The sequence below is a fragment of the Dermacentor silvarum genome, chromosome 7 (assembly GCF_013339745.2).
Source record: "Dermacentor silvarum isolate Dsil-2018 chromosome 7, BIME_Dsil_1.4, whole genome shotgun sequence".
Taxonomy (NCBI): domain Eukaryota; kingdom Metazoa; phylum Arthropoda; class Arachnida; order Ixodida; family Ixodidae; genus Dermacentor; species Dermacentor silvarum.
Genome location: NC_051160.1, coordinates 176,535,718 through 176,548,372, shown reverse-complemented (window position 1 = coordinate 176,548,372; position 12,655 = coordinate 176,535,718). Strand labels below are relative to the sequence as shown.

Genomic DNA, 12,655 nt, shown 5'->3' with positions numbered 1-12,655 from the left:
TCACTTGCTTTGTTTGGGAGGTACGACTTCATTTCTTACTTTATTTGGGTGTTTACAGGAATTTACAACACTTGAGAGAATTTCTGACGGTGAAGGGGCACAAGGTAATTAGGTGAATGCAAAGAATAGAAACACTCTGCTGCGCGATTTACTGATAGGGAAATGTGCGTTTGCCACTTGTTTGTGGCCAGGAGTCAAATGGCAGCCAGTGTTGACACGCACCAGAATCAGTCAGACTCAGTAACGCTGCTAATGCTAGTGGCTTATTTATTATTTTCTTAGTGCGTCTTCTTCAGGAGTCACGGTTGCGAGTTGATGCACATTCAGCAAATAGACATACACTGCGACAATCAGCCATTGGAGCTTTTGATATTGTGCGAATTGAAGCAGCACCGCAGCGAAACTGCATCTGCTACTCCTTGTGAACGGTGCATGCATTCAACGCAGCACTTTGACTCTTTTGCAATGGAAGACATGCTAGAAAGCCTCCATGCACGAAGTCCTTCAAAATTTCGACCGCAGCGCAGAGACGCTGCGGAACCTTACATTCACCAATAGGGACTCGCATTTTGTACTACCCGGAGCTGATAAATGGGACATAGAGGGTGCTGCTGCCAAATCCTATGCAAAGCAAAGTGCACGCAACAAAATTTTAGAGGGTCTGACTATTGGATGCATTCCGACTACAGTAGCCTAGCTCAAAGTGGCCAGCAGACACGAACGAGAGACTAGAACGAGCGCTCGTCCTTGCCAGTTTCTCCTTGTCAGTCGCTTTGCGCTGTGTAGACAAATCATCACATGGACGATATTCTCAATAATTCGTACCGCAGCTCCTCAGCAGAAACTCGGGTTTTGTGCTTCTAGAAATCATGGAGTGCCGCATGAAAGGCGCACGACCAGTGCTACCCCAATGGCTGCAAGCGCCGCGGCAAGGTGTTGGACATTTCCAGGAAGCTCTTCGTTTAACATTTCCCCCAAAAGCTATCTAGCTCAAATGGGCAATCATCAGCTCGGTAACAACAGCACGACACGGCGCTCGGCCCAAACTCTGCAAGTGCGGGATGAACTGTGGCATTCAGGGGCCGTATTCTGAAATGTTCCACTTGGCGAAATTTCTTTTTTCGCTTTCAGGCGCGCACTGATCGGCTGGTTGACTAAAACCGGAAAAGAAGTCGCGCCACCTAGCAGTTTCGGTGTATGTCACTTTGACGTCACGGTGACAGTGGGTGCTCTCGACATGCATTGAATAAACGAACACGCCTGTGTCGTTCTGCGGCCGATACATTCGAAAACAACACACCCGAGCCGCTCTGCACTCGCACGGTGCGCCCTCACGTGTGTTTTGCAGGGCGTTCGAGTGCGCGTGTTGGTAGTGCATGCTGACGTCACGGATGAGCAGCCGGCAGACTTATTGAACGCGACTTCCGCCTAGGCGAAATTTCTCCGAAGTGGAACGTTTTAGAATACGGCCGCAGCCCAGAACACGTGGGACCAGTGCAATCAACTAGCCAACGCATATCGGTCGGCTTCGCGGCCAGCGCAGCTAGATGAGGCGCCTTACGACAGTGCGTCGTCCTCTTCCGCAGGGGCTGCTAGGGCCTCAGTTCACCGTCAAGTTTCTGCTGCGCCGTGGCCAGCCGGGAGGCGAGCCAGTCCCGGCGCTGCTTCAGGAAATGGATGCGAAGGCTTTTCAGCTTGTAGCCCACGCCGACGCCAAGCAAGAAGGAAACAAAAAGCATGAACGATAACTGCTTGCCGCTGAGTGTCACTGACATGCCACCACTCGTGCGTGAACAATGTAAACACGTTGCCGACCACCACGGGAACCGGGAGTCCGTGCAAGCACGAGCGGGAACGCTTTCTGCATGCCGTCTTAGTTTAGCGCTTGGCTTGGCTTGAAGTAGACATCCTATATAACTTTTGCGCCTGTCGGATCATCGGCGATCCAATGGGAAGTGGCCGTCGTTCGAACCACGACCTACTGAACTACAGACCTGCACAGATCTCCCTGCTCCAGCACGCCTGGTCTAGTTCACCCATTTTGCCGCTAGGGACAGGACGTACGAGCAGAGTGGCGCTAGTTATAACCTGTTCGCTGTCGTCTGCTTCTGCGATCTGTTCCAGTGCTCGTGCCGCTATTTCTGCAGCCACAGATCGTTTACATTGTTTGTAAATGCATAAATTCACGAAAATAAAAAAGAAAGCAAAATTTGCGAACGATTGCTTCTCATTTCAATCACGAGGTACAGTAGGAAGAGCGGTGCAAGAAAGGAAAACAACGAGTACAGCCGGCAGACGATGTTTTGAGGCAACAACAACAACAACATAACATTTCCTCCCGTTGCCTTCGCAGTACAGGAAAAAAATCTGATTACCAGAAGTAGCATGTTCTAGTACACTCTACCAGAAGATTCATAGAATAAAATATAGTACAATAGAGTAATAAAGAAATACAATAATAAAGAACTTGATGTATTGATATGAACAAGGACATTTAAAGAATCACGCAGACGATATGTATACGCAGACCACACACAAACTGCTGGAATCTGCAGACGCTGCAGAAGGCATGGAAATTCAGCCATAGCTACACGCAGCTTGCTTGAGTTAATTACAGATGGGATAACGTAAACGATCACATTGTGGTATATTGCTGTGTGCCATCATGTAAATCAGAACAAAGCAAGGACTCTGGCATCAGTTTTCACAGTTTCAGAAAAGCTTTGCGAGGCATATTTGACGGGCCGAACAAACACGTAAACAATTACTCCATCAGTGAGTTTTTTTTTTTTTTTCTTGTGTGGAGCGGCGCGACATTTCTGCATAATAGCAAACCTAGAAAGAATTCGTGTACTATTTTACGCGTTCTTACATACCACTACAATGAGTACACTTAAACAATTTTGACATACTAGCTGTTGTCTTCGTAAGAAATTGTCACATATGCTAGCAGCCCCCTACAGAAGAGCAGGCGCACACATTGGAACGCCGCCCAGCCACCCACCGAGTAGCAGACGATGATGATGATGATGATGATTTATTGGCATCCCCTTTGAAACGGGGCGGCGACAAATAGTCACCTAGCCTGCTTGTCATGTATATTATACATGTTCTTTATCCATCATTTTTGTATACCTATCATTATTTTTATTTTTCAAAAATTTACCTTGTACCGCTGCCTATGATTTTAAGAGATCAGGTCGTATCCATCTTTTCCCTGCTTTTTTTCCACCAGTACTCTAATCGTCTCTTGCTGATCTCTACGGCTGATCTGTTTATGTTTCCTTCCACTTTAAACCCAAGCGCTTCTGGGAGTTGCACGTTACCTACGGTTCTCGCTGGGTGGATCCCGTCGCATTCCATTAGGATGTGCTGAGTGGTCTCTGGATCTTTACTGCAGCATACACATGTCTCATCTAGTTCCGAACATTTGTTCCGATATGTTTTCGTCCTTAGGCAACCGGCTCGAGCCTCAAATAGCAAGGCACTGCCCTTTGTGTTATCGTACAAATTTTCCCTTCTAATTTCTTTCTTCTCATTCTTGTAAATCTCCATTGTCCTTTTTATTTCCATTCTTTGCATCCAATTCACGGTCTCTATTTCTCTCACTTTCTTTCTGATGACCCCTGGTTGTATATTTACAGTTTCGATTATCCTGTTCTTGGTTGCCAACTTCCTTGACCTCTTCCTCCATTCTGTGTCCACGCTTTTCATGTAGAGATACTTGTGCACTTTAGCCGCCCATTTATTTTCATCCATGTTCCTGAGCCTTTCTTCAAAACTAATTTTGCTCTGTGCTTCTCTGACTTCAAAAGAGGCCCAACCCATGTCACCCTGCACTGCCTCATTTGTCGTATTACCGTGTGCTCCCAAAGCCAGCCGGCCTACTGATCTTTGGTTAACTTCCAAACCCGCCAATATATCCGATTTTAAGCATATAATGGCATTTGCAAATGTTAGCGCTGGCACCATTACTCCTTTCCAGATTCCACGCACCACCTCATACTTATTGTGACCCCATAGTGCTCTGTGTTTCATTATTGCTGCATTCCGCTTCCCCTTTATTTTCAGATTATCTTGGTGGTTGCTTGAGTAATTCTTCCCTTCGTTTATGTGTACGCCGAGGTACTTATATTGCTTCACTATGGGTATTACTTGCTGTTGAATTGACACCACGAAGTTACTCGTGTGTTCATTAAAGGTCATAATCCCTGATTTCTCTGTGCTAAACTTAAGCCCTAGATTTGTCGCTGCGTTCCCACAGATATTCGCAAGTATCTGTAAATCTTTTTTATTGTCCGCTAGTAGCACAATGTCGTCTGCGTACATCAGTCCAGGGACCTTCTGTTGCACCATTTGTCCATTACGCATGTAGGATAAATCGAAACCTAATTCGCTGTTTTCCAGTCGTCTTTCTATACCCTTGACCTAAAGCGTGAACAACAATGGTGACAGAGGGCATCCTTGCTTCAATCCTTGGTGAATTCCCACCATTTCATTTCCTTTTCGGCCTTCCCATACCACTTGTACTTGGTTGTCTCGATATATCTCCTTTAGCAGCTCCACGAAATCGTCATCTATGCCTTCGTATTGAAGAATATCCCACAACAATTCCCTGTCTACGTTGTCATAAGCTCCTTTAATATCTAGAAATGCTATCCATAAAGGTCTTTTCTGAGCTACTGAAATCTCTATGCACTGAGTTAGTACAAACATATTGTCTTCTAAGCGTCTGCCTGGCCTGAACCCATTCTGTAGTTCCCCCAATACATCGTTTTCCTCCACCCACTTCGACAGTTCTAATTTTATGGCTTGCATTGCCATTCTATATATCACCGACGTTACTGTAACTGGCCTGTACGAGCTCGTGTTATCCTTATCTCCTTTGCCTTTGTAGATGAGATTCATCTTGCTTTCACGCCATCCATCGGGAATATTCTTTGTTCAAATCACTTGCTCTATGGCATTAGTCAGCAGTGCCTTGCTTTTTGGACCGAGGTTTTTGATTAGCTGTATTGGGATTTCATTGGGTCCAGCTGCCGTGTCGTTAGGGACATTTTCTGCTGCCTTTTTCCAATAAAAGCTTTCTATGCTAAATTTTGATCTCTCAGGCCTCTCTGTTGTTGCCCAGGTGAAAATTTCCAACTGGGAATGCAACTGGTTCCAGTTAAACTGGTTTATGGAACAATTCCCAGTTGTTCCCCGTTGCAACTGGTCCCAGTTGGTCCCCATCGCAACTGGTCCCAGTTGGTCCCCATCGCAACTGGTCCCAGTTGGTCCCCATCGCAATTGGTCCCAGTTGGTCCCCATTGCAATTGGTCCCAGTTGGTCCCCATTGCAATTGGTCCCAGTTGGTCCCCATTGCAACTGGCCCGTGCAGAAGCCTATCAAAAGTGTATTCTGCAGATGGATTTCATACAACTAAGGCAGTTCAGCTATTATTGCTTAATTCCCTAGCAAAAATTCTAACACAAAGCCTAATAGCCTATTCGGTTATCGACACTAATACAGTCTAGTAGGTCTATTAGTGTATTAGTGTAATAGGTCTATTGGAGTGAAAGAAAATGTTGCAATGTACCAGATACATAACGAAAAACGAAACTGATAAAAGCATTTATTAGCACAGCATGTATTTTTACAGATTCCTCCTTCGAAATCTTCGTCAGGTCAGCAATCTTGATTGAGAGCTTTTCGTTGACTTCGACCAAAGGACGTCCTTTTGAGGAAGTGGTTAAAAAAACCTGGGCACAAAAATACACACATAGAAGCAGTTAAAAACAGGGGTGCTAGTTCTACCACTAAACGTTTAAGCTGGCAATATTTGCTTCCACATTAGAGTAATGTGGCTCCGCAATTACCAAACTAATTTTAGGACAGTGTGATATATGCTAGCTCAAAATGTTTATCATAATAAAAAATGACGCCACGCGACACGATAGGACAATTATAAAGAACACGAAATCAACATAAGATGTGTGTTCCATCGAAACAGTAGGCAGATATAAAGAACTCTAGACACAAATCTTGCACAGCGTTGTCGGAAACAGGCATGTCGATCATTGCTGCAACGCACACAGCAATCGGCCCGATGGCACTGTACAGACCCAGTGAACCACAAATATCCATTGGATGTACCACAAAAGACCAAATATCCAAGACATTTAACGACGTCCAGTTTACATCTATAGTATGTTCGACTAGTACCTGGCAGTCAAGGGTCATCCAGAGGACGTCGAATGTCCTTATGATTTGGACATCTCTTGCACATTCAAAGCTCTCGTGCATTGATCGTACATTGTGCGTTATGAGTCGATGCATGCACTATGCCGCAGAAATACAAGCAAATTGTCTCTAATGCCTAACAATGGGAAGCTAGGAGAGCCAAAGCATTAAATTATTTATTTTGCAATTTAGCACGACCTTTGCACGCACTGCTGGAGGTCTAGTAACGTTGCTGCCGGACACCGCGCGCAAAAGCCCAATACTTTCGTCATTTTTTCGCTATGCTTTCGGTCTCGGTTACGTCATTTTCTTTCTCCATACAAAGATACTTTATTTTTCAGTTATATCTATTAGTACATTGTTAAAAATACGTAACCTTTAACTTGCTGATGTATTACGACAGTTTATAAAGAAAAAAAAGAAGCTTGAACTCGCAATAGCTTTGACTTCGCATCGCCACTGATATCAATTCAGCAACACGCGCCTCGATCCTCGATGCATGGAGCTCCATGCCTCGATGCAAGTGCGCAGCAATGTTCCCGGCGCGAGCAGCGTGTGCTTTATTTGTGTCTTTTCGACTTTTGTGCGGTTGACCATGGGCCAAGTACGTATATACTAGGCAGAACTGTACAGTTGCGTGCTGAAATTTAGAGCTGTGCTTCTGATTGCTATTTGTGGTACGTTTGTTCGCCTTGCGGAGCGCTTACGGGAATGTTCTGGAGGCAATGTTTTGATGGTTAATTTTCGCACATGTTTGTATCGCTTGGTTTCCAGCGTTCCTCTTCAAGTGTCAGGGATATTTCTCATTTGCAATGCCTATCTCTAAGTCTCTGGCAGAATTATGTTATTGGCACTGTTGTGATCTGGGAAGCTGCCTGACCAAGTTGCCTATCAAGATGAACATTCCATCTCTGGATTCTGCTTGCGTGGAATTTATTTTACCATATATTTTTCAATGCAGCTAGAAAGTACTGGCTTTCTATCTTGAATCCGGTGGCCCCAGAAGCAGGTGCTGCCAAGCAGGCCATGCACTTTTGGTCATTAATTAGTATGTGATACTACCTCTTACTAATCAGTTTTATTCTTTTTAATTATAATTGTGGCACTGTGCCTACTAGTCATTTTGTGCCTACTCGTTACTTGTGTTTTAATAAAGTTTAATTTTCAAGAATCTGTTTTTGATTACATTTTTTTTAGATACACGTTTAACCTGTTTGTATACAGCGAGAACATGTAATGCATAATTTCATACATGTGCGTGGCTGGGGGCCGATCATTTTTGTAATAAAGCTTTATCAGTTGTATAAATAAAAAAGTAACATTGGTATGACATTGTGAGTTTCACTGGTGTGCTTTACCTAGTGCTTACTGAACTCACTATTTTTCATTTATCCATTGCAGGATTTGTAATGATGCATAATGATCAAAATGCGGATTTACGGTTTTCTTAGCACAGTTTTCGCATTTTGATGAGCGCTAGAACTATATATAAAAGTTGACAGTCACTTTAGCGAACATTGAAGAGGATGAAGGTAGAAGCCTGCGCACTCACGAAGCATTAATTAAATTATTTGTCATTCGCATGCGTTGTTACTTCTATTGTTTTCTCCTACCAAGGTTGTGGGCTCGAGTGCCTTAATTACCTGTGCCTTAATTAACTTCGTCATAATTAACACCAATGGTTGCGGGCTCTACTCCCACCAAAGGTCGAGGGTTTGAGTGCCTTAATTGTATCTTAATTAACTTTGTCTTAACACCAAAAGTCGTGGGTTTGACTTCCACCAAAGTTCGAGTGCCTTAATTAACTCTGCCGTAATTAACTTGCCTTAAGTAACTTCGCTCTAATGAACACCCAAGGTAGTGGGTTCGACTCTACCTTCACCATGTCAATTGGAATCCAACTTGGAGATAATTTGGAGATGTGGCCGGTTCGCCCATATCTCCAAGTGGTTTCGACTCCCAACAAAGGCCGTGGGTTAGAGTGCCTCAATTAACTCTATCTTAATGAACTGTACCTTAATTCGCTTCGACCTAATTAACGCCAAAGGTCGAAGATTCAATCCCCAATTTTGGTGCCATTGAATTTTGGTGCTGCGACTCTGGACATCGGATTTTTCGACGATTGAGCCATCTAAGGATTTCACCTTAAGTGTTGCAGTTTATATTTTCACATTCACACGTTTACACGTTAGCAAAACATTTCAGCAAAGTCACCAGCTACATGCCGACAATGGGGGTAACTGTGCCATTAGTGTGCCTCAGCAGATGTACCATCGAGGACAAATTAAATGCAAACAGCGGAGTTTGTGGCCAAAGCATAACTAAAGGTATACTGTGCATGTCATCGGCCAGTCGTTGTGCACGTGCGTGGGGATGTAGTTCTCGAGGAAGAGTGCAGCGCTGCTCACCCTATTGTGATAAACGCCACCCGTATTTTGTCCGAAAGTTGTTTTCTCATCTCTCCTCAGGCAGTGCCATACCCACCTGGCAGTACAGTGTTATGGTGACTAGCACCATCGCTACATCTGTAGCGTGATATAGCTGGCATGCACCCATCTTGCTAACGTGCATTGCTTTGCTTTTGTTACCACCATCAAAGCTGCCAGTGTCTAATCGTAATTTGAATGGTACAAAAAATGTCTTGCATTGGGTGCGCAACAACAGTGCTAGCCACCTTAAAAGTAATCACAGATAGGAATGGCACTGCAATGGCGGGGTGAGAATACAAGCTTCCAACAAAATACAGGTGACGTAATACGCACTAGGACAAGCAGCCCCGCACTCCGCATCGAAACCACATGCATGTGTATAGTCATCGCTGGCCGACGCCCCTCACTGTGCTTTTAGTTACGTTTTGGCCACACACTCTGCTGTTCGCATTTCATTTGTATTCAATAGTACATCTACTGTGGCACTCGCAGGTATACAGCTCATTATAGCGTCAGCAGGAAAGATCCACTAGATGTTCTATGGACCTCCCGCGTCCCCAAAAAGAACATCTATTAGAGGTTACTTATGTCCAGCTGCGACATCCTTTCAACGTTACAGCAACGTGATCTGGATGGGACTTAGATTATCCATGGTACGTATTTGTAACGTTGTTTGGAGAAATATAGATATCTATAGGATGTGTGCAATGTCTCAAACATGATGTTCTATGGACATCTATGGTACATTAATGGTTCACTGGGGAAGTACTTACGTCCACCGTCAGGATAAAAAAAAAAGAAGAAAACACCTCGTACTGTACTATAGATGCATAAACAAGAAGTATAATTACCTCGGAATGGTAAATCGGCGCCGGGGAGAACACTGCACATCGATGCACGCTGATAGATCCACAAAGCCGCGAAGGACAGGGGTAAAACAGTTGCCTTGGGTTGTTTTGAAGTCACAACAGCAGCCATAGATAAAACTATCCAAATATACTACTGCACGAATGAGATTGCGCAGGCGCTAACACCACGGGTTCCTTAAAAACACATCGTTCATTCACTAACACGCACGCACGCCTCGCGTGACGCCTCGCCTTGACATGGCGGCCGCCATTGCACACGTGCTGTGCGTAACTACGGCTGACTACGGTCGCAGTTTTATATTCTTCCCGCCCGCCGTGTTCCCTTCTCTGCGATACTGCTCTTTGATGTCAATAAATATTACGGCCTTTTATATGCGATTTCAAGTTAGCAATTTAGATTAAAAGTTTAACATTTACTTTATGCGCACTTCCACAGAAAATACGACACTGACGAAACTTCAGCGGCAAACAAATATGGTTCTTCGTAAGCTGACCGGGCACCACGATTTGACGGCTGGTTGTTCGCGTTTTTCTTTTTTTTTCGCGGTGGAGTATTCGCTGTGCTGTAAACACTAGCTGTTTCCTCGACTCATCGCGACGAGGCTCAGTGAAACAAAATTGGCAAGACCATGTAGGCGCACGTCGCTTTTGTGTACGTCGCTGAGAGATGGTGTGCTGAAACTAATGCAAACGTGCGAACGCAATCTGCTGCACAATTGTACAGCAGAATTTTTAATTATTCAGTGATTAATTAGAAACACCCCTCCATGCAAGCAAGCGGTCCGCTAGTCTAATTTTTTGTCAATTAACTTTCACCAGCAAAAAAGAGCTGCGGAATATTCTAGCAGTACATGTTGCATCAGACCAGCAACAATCTGCATAAGGCCAATAGGACCTATTAGAAACTAGTAGACACGTACGCAACACTGCTTGTAAAAGACTAATAAGTCTAATACACACGGCCTCTTTGTCTTATAGGTAAATCAGTACGACTAATAGAAATTTCTGTTGGTCTAATACAAAACTTATACAACTAATACAAAACTGACGTATTAGACTAATTATTACAAACTTCAATTAGAATGTTTGCTAGGATTTCTAAAACTGCCAAACTTAATTCCTCAGTATAAGTAGGACTAGCTGCTGCATGTTACTGCATGTTACTTGCTTTCATTTAAACTTCTGGTCACCATTTAATTTGGATTCAAACTGGAACCAGTTGCTACCAGAACAACTGGCCAATGCTTAAGTTGGTTCCAGTTGCTACTGATACAACTGGTCAAAGTTCCAGTTGGAATCCAACTGGAACCAGTTGATTCCAGTACAACTGGTGGAAGTTCCAGTTGCCTCTCTACTAGAACCAGTTGATTCCAGTACAACTGGTCAAAGTTCCAGTTGGATCCCAACTGGGTCCAGTCACTCCCAGTATAACTGGAAATTGTTCCAGTTGGATCCCAACTGGAACCAGTTGCTACCCAGTTGCTTTCCAACTGGGACCAGTTGGTTTCCAGCTGGAACCAGTTCATCCCAGCTGATCCCAGTTGGATCCCAGTTGGAAATTTTCACCTGGGTGCTGGATCTGTTGTCTGAACTACGCTTTTTCTCGTGCCGAAGTTATGCCTGATAACGTCTGTGATGTACCGCAGCGCATCATCGCCTTCATAGATGTTACCGTTTTCATCCCTTAAAGCCATTTGCGAGTTTATAGTTGGAGCTCCGAGTGCTTTTATATGGTTCCAGAATCTTTTTGGGGCACTTTTGTCTCTTTTGTGAATGTTATGCACCCAACGTTCACTTGCGCTTTTAATTTTCTCTTGCACGAGCTCACTCGCAACCCTTTTCTTTTCTCGGTATGTATTCCATCTAAGGAGCACCTCTTCTTCTTGTAATCCCAACTTTTTGGCTTCTCGATGAACCCTAGATGCCTCTTTACGCTCTTTTATAGCTTGTTTAATTTCCTTGTTCCACCACTTACGTGGTTTCCTCTTTCCAATCCAACAATTGTTTTGCCGTGTCCGCCTTATTTCATGCTGCATAACCTCCACCAGTTCCTTATATTCCCAGACTGCTGTAGGAAAAGCCTCAATTTTCTTCTCTATGTTGTTTGCGATCTCTGTTATTTGCTCGTCATTCATTTTTAAAAACTCTGAGGCTATTGGTTCATGTTCTGCGCTGGTATCTCGCCCAAACTTTAATGCGAAACGTCTATGATCGCTTCACAGGCTATTTTTTCCATTTTCGTCTATTATCATTTGGTCTAGTTGTTCGTAGACCTTTTCGGAGACTAAGGCGTAGTCGATACATGACTGCCTGTTTCCGCATTGCCACGTTACCTGTCCATGACACTTATTCTCCCTGTTAACTACTATAAGGTTCTGTTCATCACACAGATCCAGCACTAGAGAGCCGTTGTAATCAGTATATCCGTCTAAATCGTCCATGTGCGCGTTCATATCTCCCACTAATATCACCTGGCCCGATTTACTGAACTCATTAATATCGCTTCTAATGCAATCAAGCAATTCCTTATTTTTTTCTCTGCTATCACTACCTGTCCATAGGTAAGCTACTCCCAGCCACGTCTTTTTACCTTGCCATGTCCCACTAATCCATAAATGCTCTTTACATGTCTCGTTTACCCTTCGCCACTTCAGACCTCGCCTAATTAGTACGCCTACGCCTCCGCCTTTCCTTGACCCGGTCATTCTGTTGCACCCTTCCCATACAAAGTTGTCGATAACAGGCGGCTGCTCCAAATCTCGTAGATGCGTTTCGGTCAAGGCGTACACGCTAATCGCTTCATCATTTAATTGCGTTTGAATTTCCAGCCATTTTTCCTGCTTGCGACCACCCTGCATGTTAATGTAGCAAATTTTGCCTTCTCTATTCTTATCCTTTCTGCGTCTTTTCCTGACTGCTGGTCTCCTAATTCTGCCCTTTACTGCTGTTTCGCTATGTTCAATACTTAATCCTGCTTCCTGATTGCCTGGGGCCCACCTAAAAAAGCTACAGCTCGTGCCGCGAATCGACGTCCGACCGGTGTTGCTACACTTTCACTAAAATGTATCCCGTCACGCACAAAAGCGTCTTCGCGGCCTGCTCGGCGCACTTCTCGGTTGATGTCAATGACCGAAA

General features: G+C 44.2%; 1 protein-coding gene across 1 annotated transcript in view; it reads right to left on the bottom strand.

Moving 5' to 3' along the window:
- LOC125947072 (uncharacterized) overlaps nucleotides 1-1,588 on the bottom strand; it is a 79,222-nt gene extending 77,634 nt beyond the window's left edge. Inside the window, exon 1 of the mRNA XM_049671391.1 lies at nucleotides 1,562-1,588. The gene's annotated coding sequence lies outside the window, so the exon portion shown is untranslated. The remainder of the gene's footprint in view (nucleotides 1-1,561) is intronic.
- Nucleotides 1,589-12,655: the final 11,067 nt, after the last annotated feature.